The sequence below is a fragment of the Homarus americanus genome, unplaced genomic scaffold (assembly GCF_018991925.1).
Source record: "Homarus americanus isolate GMGI-L3 unplaced genomic scaffold, GMGI_Hamer_2.0 scaffold53599, whole genome shotgun sequence".
Lineage (NCBI taxonomy): Eukaryota > Metazoa > Arthropoda > Malacostraca > Decapoda > Nephropidae > Homarus > Homarus americanus.
The window spans coordinates 9,399-24,110 of record NW_024757557.1 but is presented as its reverse complement, the minus strand read 5'-3'; the positions used below and the strand labels follow the sequence as shown (position 1 = coordinate 24,110).

At 43.4% G+C, this 14,712-nt stretch overlaps 2 long non-coding RNA genes across 2 annotated transcripts; both read right to left on the bottom strand.

Moving 5' to 3' along the window:
• Window positions 1-1,303: 1,303 nt before the first annotated feature.
• LOC121857591 lies at window positions 1,304-7,819 on the bottom strand. Its single transcript, XR_006087240.1, has 3 exons — window positions 7,365-7,819; window positions 1,462-1,668; window positions 1,304-1,336 (listed from the first exon to the last, which is right to left on the bottom strand). It is a non-coding gene; the product is annotated as an uncharacterized LOC121857591 (long non-coding RNA).
• A 447-nt stretch (window positions 7,820-8,266) lies between these two features.
• LOC121857592 lies at window positions 8,267-12,749 on the bottom strand. The gene is made up of 2 exons (XR_006087241.1): window positions 12,622-12,749; window positions 8,267-8,816 (listed from the first exon to the last, which is right to left on the bottom strand). It is a non-coding gene; the product is annotated as an uncharacterized LOC121857592 (long non-coding RNA).
• Between the last annotated feature and the right edge of the window lie 1,963 nt (window positions 12,750-14,712).

Below are 14,712 nucleotides of genomic sequence, written 5' to 3'. Positions count from 1 at the left end.
TCATAAATGACGTGCCTGACGCTGTACACTCCTCCATACAAATGTTTGTGGACGATGCCAAGTTATTCAGGGTAATTAATAACCAAACAGACTGTGAAGAGCTTCAGAAAGATCTCTGTTAGCTTCAGAAGTAGTCAAAGAAATTGCTGTTAAGATTCAACGTCCCGAAATACAAGAGGGTAGACCTACTGTGGGTCGTACCAACAGTAACAGTAAGAAGTCGTCTATCACATTTCCAAACGGGATGAAAAAACTGCAATAATGGAGACCAAATATGCAAAGGACCTGGGTGTGTATGTTGACAACGAACTGAAGGTCTCAGGCTATTGTGAGAAGAAGGTGAATCAACCAACTAAACTTGTGAGTCTTATAAGAAAGTCGTTCAGATACCTAGACGGTCCGTTCCCAATATTGCTCTTCAAAAGTGAGGTGCTTCCCTGATTTGAAGTACTGTCACCCCGTCTGGAGTACTGTCACCCCGCCTGGTCCCCGAGATATGCAAGAGACTGTCAGTTGATTAAAATCGTCCAAGTTTGTATGGCGAATCGTTCGTCTGAAATACCATCCATCCGACAGAACACGACGGAGTAAACACCACCCATCCGACAACACGACGGAGAAAACACCATCCATCCGACAGAACACGACGGAGTGAACACCATCCATCCGACTCACACAGCAAACCATCCAACTCTAAGGGTCAAGGTTCACCGCCCAGGGTTACCGCCAGGGCTCGACTGTATTGACCCCGTGTTCACAGAGGAAGTGCATGTCGAACTCACAATGGAAGTCTGCCCACTGGTACCCGAGGAGCCCGCCCACCAGGTACATGCAGTGCTGGTCTCCCCCGCTAGGCTGAGATGGGCCCCAGTTACTGTACGACACCAGCTGACCTGAGAGACACAGAGAGACAATGATAAATGAGAGATAGAAACACAAAGATAAACAGCAATAATAATACCGCCCACCTGTAGGGAACCACGCCCACCTGTATACACTCCACCTGTAGTAGGGAACCACGCCCACTGTATACACACTAGGGGAACCACACCCACCTGGCCACGTTGTACACTCACCTGTAGAGCACTCACCTGTAAACCACACCCACCTGTACGCCACACCCACCTGTATACACTCACCTGTAGTTGTGATGACCTGTAGTAGTGTATAGGGACCACGCCCACCTGTGAGGAACTAGCCACGCCCACCTGTATACACTCTAGGGAACTATACAATCTCTGTATACACTCACCCACACCTGTATACACTCTGTAGGGAACCACGCCCACTTTCCACTATGGCTTGTCTCCAACCCAAACGCCGGTGTTGTGATGACCTGTAGGTGGAGGACGCCTCTCTCTCTCTAATGTATATATTAATCAATCTCTCGCTCTATCGCTCTCTCTCTTTAATATACTGGTCTCTCTCTCTCTCTCTCTCTCTCTCTCTCTCTCCACCTACCATTGACAGCCAGCCACTTCTTGATGAAATAGTTCTCCTGCAGCGTTTCTATGGTGGCCAAGGACACGCCGCTGCCGAAGGAGTGACAGAACTCAGCCGCACGGAACCAGTTGAGAGGAAAATAGCCGTAGAAGTAACAGCTGCCACCGACCTCATGAAACGCCATGGGACACTTGCTGTGAATCTGGTACTTGAGTGGACTGGTACCTGAGGTGGGGGAGGGTGGGGGGGGGTTAGTGGTCGGTCTGTCTGTCTGTCTGTCTGTCTGTCTGTCTGCTCACAGAGTCGTATGTATGGTTAAGTAAGCACAGGTGTATAATTTAAGGTGTTCAGGTCCAATGGGTATAAACTGATGTGTGTTTACCTGCCGACACACACACACACACACACACACACACACACACACACACACACACACACACACACACACACATGCCATCATCATCATCATCTCCAGAACAGAATTATACACACCTAAAAACACAAACAACATCACATCATCCCCCACCACCCCAGCCTCCCCCCCCCCCCTCCTACCCCCACCCTCACCAACCTACATACCTGGCCAATTACACCTCTTAATTGCTTTCTACACACAGTCTTACAATCGGTAATTTATTTGTCGGTCAATAAATCGGATGACTCACCGATAACTCACCATTGTATCGGATCAATCTGTCAGGAACGTCTTCTTGTGAGTAATCTTCAGCTTATCTGACTTACTTACCTGTAGGTGAATCCTCCCCAGGTGTGTCATTGATAATTGGGTCAACACCTGTAATGTTATGAGGCCAGACACATACTGTACACCTGTTCATTACTCTGGTTACCTGTCTGGCCCATATTTTAGGGGCAAGGGAGAGAAGGGGGCGGGGTGTGGTTAATATTCTTACGCTGATGATTCTACTCTTCACTCTTCACATTTTCCCCTTCCCGCTAACTCTCATACTAGATCTGTGGCTCTTCTTCTGCCCAACTGTTAGATAGGGTGGATTCAGAGGCATTTCGTCTTATTGACTCTCCTCCTTTAGTTGATAATCTCTCTTCTCTTTCTCTCCGCCGTAATGTTGCTTCACTCTCTCTTTTACAGGTACTTTAACGGGCAATGTTCGGTTGATTGGCATCCTGTGTACCGCCGGCAAGGCCGTGGGCTCGTAACACACGTCTTGCCCGCGGTGCCCACCGTTTCTCTGTGGATGTCGGTCACACTAGAATAACCCGTTATACTGTAGTACCTCCTTCTTTCCTCACACAGCCAAACTGTGGAATGTTTTGCCTTCTTCTGTGTTTCCATACTCATACAATCTGTCTCACTTTAAAAAGCTGGTTTTCCGTCATCTTCTTGGTGTAGATAACACACTCTTTTTGTACCTGTATTTTTTATTTTTTTATCGTCCCCCCAGTTGCCGGTCGGTGCCCAGCTGGGCTATTCCCCGTAAAACACCCGCCACGGTTTGTCATAAACAGATGAATTCTATAGAAATTCTCTTCCTGTCACTATATGTAACTTGCTGACAAAACCAAATGGCGCTTTAGGTACTTGCGTCCTTAATGTCTAAATCACGAAGGCAAGCATGAACTCCGTATGCTTTCCTGTTGGGCGCTGTAAACGCTTTTGCGCTTCACCTTGCACAGGATGCAAGAGGCTGGTGTCCAATAAACTAGCCCTCTCGTGGGGCAAATGTGTAAAAATCTGAAACACACACACACACACACACACACACACACACACACACACACACACACACACACACACACACACACACACACACACACACACACACACACCAGAGAGAGAGAGAGAGAGAAGACAGTATAAGGCTATATACCTGGCAGTGAAGGGCCGTACAGGTGAGTGTTAATGACTGAACTGTTTACCTGTGGCGTAGAAGGTGAGGTGGGAAAAGGCGGAGGGGGAAGGAAGGAGGGCGGAAACGGGGGGAGGGAGGGAGGGATGAGGAAGGGCCAGTAAGGGAAGGAGGTGGTGGGGAAGGGGGACAACTGGTGGGTGTTATTTATTAGTGCACACACACACACACACACACACACGGTGACGCACTTTATGAAATGCTTCTTTATATATTCTCATTAATGTCTCATTGTTTGTTATTCGTGTGTATGGGTGGGTGGGGTGGTAGTGGATGAGGTGTTAATGGCAGAGGTGGGTGTAATGATAGCGGTAGTGGTGGTGGTGGTATGTGGTCCAAGTGTATAAAACAATAAATATTCAACACTCACCACCATTAACCTAACCACCCCCATCTTACCTTCCTATTGAATACCGTAACACTTAACTCTATACAATATATTTAGGTCACCTCACACTCCTTTGTCCACTGAACCGCTGAACACGAGTAACCTCAACCATTGTGTTATAGTTACTGCTCGTATCCGTTTTCTCTTACATTTTCTCTTACTATATTTTCTTAGGGGAAACTCTTCTAAACTTTCCAACTGTAACATTAGCCAATCAGCATCCGTATTCGTATCCTCTTCGTCACTGATTGGCCTGTTAGCTACTTGGGAGGTCGGTTATGGTTCTGTTACGTACTGTTTATGAACATATGGAGTCAATGAGAATCTGTATGACGATATTACTTTCTATCTTTCTATCTATCTTTCGTTTACTACAAACATGACAGGCAGCCGACATCGGTCACGGGTCTGCAAAATATTATCCGTAAGCCACTGATCAAATTTGTTTATGATAACAGTAATAGAAATACAGTTAACGTGACGTAATGATAAAGGAACACCCAATGACATCATTCATCTCGACTCTAATCCTCCTGAAATACAAAAACAAACAACACCAACGAAAGCTCCTTATTTAACCCTCTTTTATGTATTTAATCTCTCAATAAACCACAATGAAATGATAAAAATGTTGCTATTATACATCAAACAACATACACAACTAAGAAACATATCTTCAGTTCATGCATATCGAGGATAATTGAGGCATTGTATCTGGTAGTTTCACTTCTTTACGTCGTTTTCGCTCTTCAGGATGACCCGCTAGTGTGTATGTGTGTGTGTCGTCGGTGGAACAATAACAAGGTAATGATGTAATAATATCTGAGTGTAGAGGATGATGTGTGTGTGTGTGTGTGTGTGTGTGTGTGTGTGTGTGTGTGTAAATGCGTACTTACATGAAAAACATTAAGCGTGTGGTAGATGGTAAGGGAGGCGTAGGAGGAGAGAGGCGGGGTGAGGGAGGCGTGGTGTGAGGGAGGCGTAGGAGGAGGGGAGGCGTGGGTGTGATGGAGGCGTGGGTGTGATGGAGGCGGGTCCAGTGAGGCAGGAAGGTGGATCTAGGGCCACGCTTCCGTCCTCATGGCAACAGGTGGTGTGGAGGTGTGACGTGTGGATTCCTCCAGGCGTGAGCTCTCAACTGGAATTCCACCTATTAATTCGTGTCTGTGTACGTGTTCAGTTGTATGTGTGTGTGTGTGTGTACAGATTACAGATTGCCCCGGAGGGGGCTAGTTTATTGGGCACCCCCTTACATCCTGTGCAAGGTGAAGCGCAGAAGCGTTTACAGTGCCCAACTGGGAAGCATGCTTACTTCATGCTTGCCTTTATGACTCATGCATTAAGGGCGTGGAAGCCTGAAGGGTCATGGGTTTTGTCAGCAAGTTACATAAAGTGACAGAATGATGAGTGTGTGGGGGGAAATTCCCGGTACATTTCATCTGTTTATAGCAAAGTGTGGCAGGTCCCTTATAATGTCAAGTGCCAGGCCTGTGACTAGGAGGAAGGATATCTGGTCAGGGAGGGAAGAGGTGTTGGTAACGGCTGGGGACCTATAGGAGGAGGTCATAGGGCAAGTGAGGATGTAGTGAGAGAGGGTGTGAGAGTCGGGTTGGCCACAAAGTTTACAAACAGTGCGGTGAGGCTCAGGGTTGCCAATGTACTCCCATAGGTACCTGTACCCTAGGCGCAGTCTCATGTATATAAGCTGTTGAGATCGAGTCAGGGATTGATACTCTTTGTAGTGGAGGTTGTCGTCACCGGTTACAGCGTCATAGTGGCATAGTGTGACGCTACCCCGTTGTTTCAGGTGTGTCCATTTTACGTCGAATGCTTCTCGTTGTGCGGCGTGTATGCGAGATTTGAGATGATTCAGGGAGAGGGCGAGAGTGGCTTCAATATCTTCTTGTGTAGCTTCTTTGGCAAGCCGATCAACAGTGTCACAGGCAGTTATTCCTATATGTGACGGGATCCAAATAAACTTGACACGGATGTCATCAGTTTGTTCTAGCCCGGCGAGGGCGGCTAGGGTGTGTTGGGCGGCAGGAGAGGAGGGGGAGGGTAATTTGAGCCTCGATAGCGCAGAAGTGCTGTCACTGATTTTAGGAGGTTCCGGCGTTCAGTGCGAGCATAGGTCGCCCCGTCATGAATGCCCGCGAGGATGGCTATGCTTTCAGTGTCAGTGGAAGAGGCCCAGTCGTGGACCCTGATTTTCCTGCGGGCCCGGCGCTCAGGAATCCACACAGCTGCCCCAGCGTTGCCCAGCGTGGTAACAGACCCATCACAGTAGACGAGGATAGGAGGGAGGAAGATCGTAAGAGAAGAGGCGACATCATCAATCTGCTCAAGGCAGTTAAGTTTGAGCATATACCACAGTTGGGTGGATTTACGACCAGGGAAGGTGTGGACGACAACATCAACACTCGGGGAGGTCCACGGCGGTAGAGGCGGATGAGTGTACTCGGGAGGGAGAGATGTCTGTGTGTGTGTGTGTGCTTCCCTGGCCCATGGGTGGTAGGACCTTAAGGTCAAGGTCAAGTGTCAACATGGAAGACACCCAATGTCTATTAAACAAGTTAACTCCACCTGATGATTAGGTTAGGTTAATCTTAAGGGGAAATTAGCTGGGGTGTCTAAAATTAAAGTAATCCTCTATGGTATCTACTCCTTCAGGCACACCGCTGTTTCCTTCACCCCCGTTCATTCATTTCTTTCCTGGTCCCCCCCATCCATCTCTGAGTTGTACATGTTCTTTCCATCCAGCTACTTCCTAGTCTCGTTGGGCGGCAAACACTACACACACACACACACACACACACACACACACACACACACATACACACACACACACACACACACACACACACACACACACACACATCATTTTAACTCTCCATCATTATCCTGTCCACTGCCCAACCCTGACTTCACATTCTACTTTCCAGTACTTTCCCCAGCTACTTCCACCAGTAATACTTTCTCAGGTATTTCCGCACACTCACACGACCGAATAATCAGGACGGTGTTTTGGCTTAACGTGAGTCTTCCTGTTTTTCTCACAGTTCATTTACCTTTTTCTGCTTTCTACTGTGTTATTCTGTGTCTTGTGAGGTGGACGTGTGTGTGTGTGTGTGTGTGTGTGTGTGTGTGTGTGTGTGTGTGTGTGTGTGTGTGTGTGTGTGTGTGTGTGTGTGTGTGTGTGTGTGTGTGTGTGTCGTAATGGTGGACAACGTGTGAGGTTATTACAGCTTGTAAATTATTCTACCTGTGCTTATACCTGTACCTGTAACTGTAATTATACCTGAACTATACACCTGTGTTTGTACCTCTTAACTGTATTTTTAACTATACCTGTACTTGCCATTGTTTCAGTAGTAATTATCTAAATAATATCTCTTTCCGGAGTTGGTTGCTCAGTACCAGTTAAGAATCACCTGTAACCTAACCTACCCTAACCTACCCTAACCTAACCTACCCTACCCTAACATCTGGTATATACTTTCTGGTGCCTCAAAATACAAAGGTTATAATACACTTTAATATGTACTACAAATACAGATAATACGTTTAGTTACAGAAATTACCTAAAGTAATAAACCGGATTAATAGTTTTAGTTACAGAAATTATGAAAATAAAAATCAATACTTACTTTCCTTCCTGGCCAAGGCTGATGACACACACGGGCCAAACACCATTATCACCATCATCATCATTACAGTCTTTATCACCCTCCACGCCCACTGCACACCACTACGCCTCATCACAATCTCTCTTCTACTTCCCTCACCACCACACACACGCCCACAATCACAAGAATATCTTAGTTTCATGTTAACTTTCAAGTGCTGTTTTTGACTTCATTTTATTTATCATGTCTAATTTAGGTCAAACTTCCTTTCAGTAATTTCTAATATCGCTCATAAGCTTACGTCACTAATTACAGTTGTTTACATTACACTTGTTATCAATATTTAATCACAAGAAGATTTTTATTATTATGTGGTATTAACAGGGAGTGATGCTCAGTCTGCCCAGTGTCCGTCCAGTCGTGTCTCCTCAGTGGGGTGTGTATCCCGTTTTCTGTTGTAGCTCTGTTTGTTTACGTTTTCTGTTGTAGCACTGCTTGTTTACGTTTTCGTTGTACTCTGTTTGTTTACGTTTTCTGTTGTAGCTCTGTTTGTTTACGTTTTCTGTTGTAGCTCTGTTTGTTTACGTTTTCTGTTGTAGCTCTGCTTGTTTACGTTTCTTTTTGTAGCTCTGTTTGTTTACGTTTTCGTTGTAGTTTCTTGTTTACGTTTTCGTTGCAGCACTGCTCTGTTTTACGTTTTCTGTTGTAGCCTGTTTGTTTACGCTTTCGTTGTAGCCTGTACGTTTTCGTTTGTTTGTTTACGTTTCTTTTGTAGCTCTGTTTGTTTACTTTCGTTGTTTGTTTACGTTTTCTGTTGTAGCTCTGTTTGTTTACGTTTTCTTTTTGTAGCCTGTTTGTTTACGCTTTCTGTTGTAGCTCTGTTTGTTTACGTTTTCTTTGTAGCTCTGTTTGTTTACGTTTTCTGTTGTAGCTCTGTTTGTTTACGTTTTCTTTCTTTACCGGAGATTTTCAACTCAGTTTGTTAATATCTTTTATCTCTATGTAAGTTATTTTTATTCACTATTATTTTAGGTATTTTCATTTGATAGTGGACGAAACTGATGATTTTCTAGACATTAATATTGGTAGTCTGGGAATTTATTAATATATCTGGTATTGGTAGGCCTGATCCTTCAATCTCTCCCTGTGATTGGTAGTCCTGAGTCTGCTTATTTCCTTGGTAAGTCTAGAACTCTTCCTTAAGGTTGGTATGCCTGGGGACCTTCAAGGTTGTGGGGCCTTTCAGTATTTACATTACGGTTGGTACCGCTGGGAGTCTGTCTTCTCTTATACATTCTACTGCACAACTGATGTAAGGGTTGGTAGGCCTGTAATCACCCCTTGTGTTGGTAGGCCTAGAGTCGCCCCTTGTGTTGGTAGGCCTAGAGTCGCCCCTTGTGTTGGTAGGCCTGGAGTTACCCCTTGTGTTGGTAAGCCTGGGTTCGTCTCTGCGATATGGTTGCCTCCGTTGATCTGCGAAAAGAAAATATTTTTACAATAATAATAATAATAATGAATAAAGAGTAGAAAGGGAAGTAAAACTACGAAGAAGAAAAATGTGAACGCCATTAAAAAACGATACAAAAATTAATAAGCACATTACACCTACAAAACACAGTCAACAGGAAACGGGAATGTAAACACTGGCTTGATCAGAAGGGGAGAATTTCATGCGTTTCACGTTCCAATTGGTATAGGTGTAACCCGGTTACCTGTGGTGGTGGTGGTGAAGTGTGTGTGTGTGTGTGTGTGTGTGTGTGTGTGTGTGTGTGTGTGCGCGCGCTTCTTTCTCTACTTTAATTTAACCTAACCAGATCATAACCTAACCTAACCTAACCCAACTGACACGTCGAAGAGCAACACGTCCAAATTTCCTTAAGTCCCAAGTCAAGAGTTATGGCGGAACTATGAACCGCTTCCTGGCGCCGTTTGAGTCACATCCGCCCAAACGTTCCTGCCAGAGGCGTCGACGATTCACACGGGATGGGAAAGTCCTTCGTCACTATCAAAGGTGCTTCAGGAGTCTTAAGAAAGCGTGAAGGATTCTCTTGGTTGAGTATAAGAGAGAACTATGTGTGTGTGTGTGTGTGTGTGTGTGTGTGTGTTTTGATTGAGCGTCTCACCGCCTGAGTTTGTTAAAGTTCGTCAACAGATTTTTGTTGACCTTCCACACACACACACACACACACACACACACACACACACACACACACACACACACACACCCCAATATAGGTAATACTCTTAAAAAAAATCTTCCCTTAGCTTGATCGACATAACAGGTAATACATCATTGGTTCTTGTTGAAAGGAAAAGTGTTGCGTTTTGAGGTAATCTTGTGATTGTCGTGAGGTGATGTAGAGAATCTTACTCATGTGGTGTTTGAGAGAGAGAGAGAGAGAGAGAGAGAGAGAGAGAGAGAGAGAGAGAGAGACATTATCAGCATCTAGGTTAGAGTTTTCCACTAATTAAATTGTAACACTGTTCTCGTTTGACCTTCGGGAGTGACTCAGTCAATTTCAGTGGTGGGATGATGTGGTTGGTAGAGTGATAGAGTGGTACAGTGGTAGTGTGGTAATGGGGTAGAGTGGTAGTGTGGTACAGTGGTAGTATGTTAGTAGGGTAGAGTGGTACAGTGGTAGTAAGGTAGAGTGGTAGTGTGGTAGTGCGATAGACAGGTTGAAACAAACAGAGACAAAATGATAGAAAGTCAAACGAAAAGGCAGACAGCAAGAAAGTGCAACTAGACAAACAGACAGACAGACTAACAATCAGACAGGTGAACAGGTAGACCAAGACAGATAGACAGACAAAGACACACAGACAGACCAACAGACTAACAGACAAACAGCTGATGAACACAATAATTAGTGACCGTGGCAGACCCAGGTAAATCACATCTGCCATCTGCCGTCCAGTATTGCCATGAATTACTTTGTCAACACTACCACCTAAGCATTCGTGTCTCTTCCTGTGATGACGTCTGATAGTAAACATTGTGGCATTGGTGTTTACATTGAGTCGATGTTTATATAAAGAAAAAAAAACGTTGCTCCGGGAACAAACGTTAGCGAGGCATCTTAAAACGTTCAAGTTAGCCAAAACGTTGATGAGTTCACCTTGATAAAACGTTTGTGTGACAGGAACAACACATCACGAGGTAGGTATGTGTCCTAGAGAAGAATATGTGTCATAAAAGAGATGGTTATGTGTCCTAAAGAAGATAGTTATGTGTCCTAGTGGTGTATGAGTCCTAAAAGAAATAGTTATGTGTCCTAAAGAGCTGTAGGCTTCATGTAGATGGCAAGACAGGCCTGAAGAGAGAGAGAGAGAGAGAGAGAGAGAGAGAGAGAGAGAGAGAGAGAGAGAGAGAGAGACACTTGCTTGACGTGATGAAAGAGGAGAAAAGGTGAGAAAATGAGGGACAGGTGGTTAATGAGGCGATTACCTGAAGTGGGTTGACATATGTTGTTGTTGTTGTAAGAAGTTTACAGATATAGATAAAATTGAAGAAAATTATATTAGTGTTTTTATTCATTTATTATTATTATTATTATTATTATTAACTAACAGAAGGTAACAGTGTGCATTATCAGTGAGAAATATTTAGGTAGGAAAGACAGTAGACATTCCTCTCCATATCCCTCAGTGAGAAGTACCTAGAGAAAGATAGTGAGAAACATCTACTTACACAAAAGACAATACAGTAGATATCTCTCCCTATACCCCTCACTGAGAAGTATCTATATAGAGAAGGGTGTCAGTAGGGCTGTTTGTGGCGTCTTCCTCAACCAATCTTTCTCTCTCACTAATTACACAATCCGTTTATTTCTCATTTCCTCAATTTATCGTCACTTCCTTATTTCCTCCTTTGTTATTTTGTTCGTCATATTTTTAACCTCCTGTTTTATTATTTGTTTATCGTTTTATTAAGTTTTATCATAATTTTTGCTCCTAATTATTCCTGTTTGTGTATTTGTGGTGCATAGATGGTGTACATATGCACGTGTGTATGTATGTATGTATGTATGTGTGTATGTATGTGTGTGTGTGGGAGGAAGGAAGAATAATGTGTGGTGGACAAGAGGATTAGGTGTGTGTGTGTGTGTGTGTGTGTGTGTGTGTGTGTGTGTGTGTGTGTGTGTGTGTGTGTGTGTAACACCAACAACAACAACACTACCAGAATAACCACTATCGGCAACCACAATCCTCCCTACATCAATTTGACGTTTATTTAATTTTTCTTTGCTATCATTAACTACTACAACTACCACCATCAATCACCACTACCACCATCAACCACTACTACCACCATCAATCACCACTACCACCATCAACCACTACTACCACCATCAATCACCACTACCACCATCAACCACCGCCACTACCACCATCAACCACCACTACCACCATCAACCACCGCCACTACCACCATCAATCACCACTACTACCACCATCAACCACCACTACCACCATCAACCACCGCCACCATCAACCACCACCACCACAATCAACCACCACTACCACTATCAACCACAACACACAACCATAACTATTTACTACACTCACGTATATCAACACAGGGATGGAGGAGGGGAAGGAAGGAAGGAGTGTTAGGAGGGGAAGGAAGGAAGGAAGGAAGGTTGAGGGAAGGAAAGAAGGGGAGGGAGGAGAGAAGGCGGAAAGGAGGTAAGGAGGGAGGGAAGGAGGGAAGGAGTGTTGAGGGAGGGAGGGAAGGAAGGAGTATTGAGGGAGGGAATGGAGAGAGAAAGACGTGAGAGGGAGGGAAGAAGACGAGGGAGGGAGTTACAGTCACTCACCACCAGTTACAGTTACTCACCACAAGTTACGGTCACTCACTGGAACTCGAACTGTTTGTTGTTTTCCACGAAGTTTCAATTAAAAGTCTCAAAAAGTTTTACAAGAATTGACAGTTTCAAACTTTCTTTCGTTTTATTTTCACCGTAACTAAATAAGTCAATGTATCAAGTAACAGTACAGTCTCTGTCTAATTTCGCCGCCATTACTGTCAGTCATTATGTCGTGTACGTTAAGTGTGATAAATAATCCAAGAACAGGATATTAGTTGACCTCTGTTCTAACCTAACCTAACCTAACATATTAAAGTGATGTGACTATATAAAAAATAAAAAAACATGAAGTAACTAAGTAAAATTACACCCAGATCGTAACACAAATATAAAAACACTAATTAAACTGATGTTGCGAATTAATACTGCACAAAATATTAACACAATTAGTTGAAAATATAACTCACTGAGGAGACTGAAGGGCAGGTGTAGTGGAGTACCTAGCACACGCGAGTACGGCGACCATTAACACACACTAACACTAGGTCGTGGGAGCAGAGAGGAGCAGCAGGTCCTCTTCCTCCGCCACACAACACCACACTGACTGACTGATGATAAGAACATAAGTTAAAACTCAGCCACAAGGTTCCCACACTCACACTGGCCTTAGTGTGTGTGTGTAGTTGCCTCGGGCGATTTCTATTGTTTTCTCTTACGCTAACTATCTAAGGATCTTTCTAGGTCCTACGATGGATATTATCCTTCGTAAGCGAAGATGTAGGACTCCATCTGAAGTGTTGAATATACTTTTATCCAGAAATTACAAATTACATTAATTACAGTGATTAAGAAAGTTAAAATAGCCAAAAATGTAATTTACCACAATATCATAAAAAAAACATTATATAATATTTACAATAACCAAGGCATTAGAAAATTTAACGGGATTAAAATAATAAACTCTAGCCTAGTTATTAAAGTACGACAGACACAGACAGACACAGACAGACAGACACACAGACAGACACACAGACAGACAGACACACAGACAGACAGACAGACAACTTGAACTAAAAAATTATACAGTATATCTATTTACCTTTTACATTGTTCATGCTATAATGTATTACTGAGCTTCAACAACTAAAGTCTTTATGATGTTGATGTTAGTTCTTGAATCTCATTAATAAAATATTCAATCGACACAGTACAGTAATAATCATAGTTGGGACATGTGATACGCCTCCTACTCGTGACGTTGAATTTTAGCAGCCATGGAATCTCTTTCTGATTGCGCCCATTAAATCCGGCATATGTGTTTATAATTATGCGTCGTATTGTACTGGGCAAATTGTACAGTTACCCAAATATAGTAGTTATCAAAATTTTAAAATAAAGAAACCTACAATTAATTAGTTACATTTACATTGCAATAAACAAAGTATTTAGGAGAATTGCTAAATTAGATATCTAACACCAGGTATACACGGTTCCTCTGTGATGTGGACACCATGATGGTCTTACTTGAGTCAGCCATCCAGCCCAGGCACCAGTTGTTGCTCTTGCTAATGACATCATAATTCTCACACACAGAGGAATTGTTTAAACGTACCGGCTTACCACAAGTGTCCGTTGTGGGAATGTTAAGGAAAAAACAGTTTATTTAAAACTTGTAATATCATGTGAACAAGAATTGTGGGAAAAAGAACATTTCTAATTTTCCAGGATAGTGCAAGTGGGCCCCCCTCTCACCCTCCCGCAGACACCCATGCATGTGCAAAAAAAATTAATTGACAATCATAATTAAAGTGTATTCATAAATTATGTATGTGGTTTAGCTTATAAAATTTGCATGTGCATGGTAACAGTGCTTTTCGTTGCCTAAAAATGTATATAATGGAATACATACACATCACTTTGTCTTGTAAGTAGAAGTGTAACCCAACACAACCTAACCAAATCCTAACTCAAACTAATCTAAACCAACCTAATGTAACCTCACCAAATATAACTTAATTTACTGTAACCAAACCGAATTTATCCTAATCTAATCTAAAGTAACCTAACCTAGCCCAATCTAATGTAAACTAACCTAACCAAATCTAATCGAACCTAACCAGGATAAAGCTGAGGCATTGAACAGCTTATTTTCCTCGGTGTTCACAAGAGAGGATGCGATTAACCTTCCTGCGTTTGAGGACAGACGGTTCGACACAGCACTGACCCACATTGTGTTCACAGAAGAGGGTATTAGAAATAAACTGTCAAAGCTAAAGGTCCATAAGAGTCCCGGCCCGGACATGGTACATCTCAGAGTGCTAAGAAAGTTGTGCAACGAGCTTGCCGAGCCTCTGAAGATCCTGTTTTGTAAATGCCTGGATAAACAAAAGGTCCCCAGTGAATGGAAAGTGGCTTATACTTTTACTTGTATCCTCTTCACCACTCATCAGCTCGTTAGCCGCTTGGGCAATCGGTCACATCTCTGTTACGCACTGTTGGCAAGTGCTGGGCATGTACTGGTTCCTGAATGTACCTGAACCTGCTGCAGTGTTGGTCAA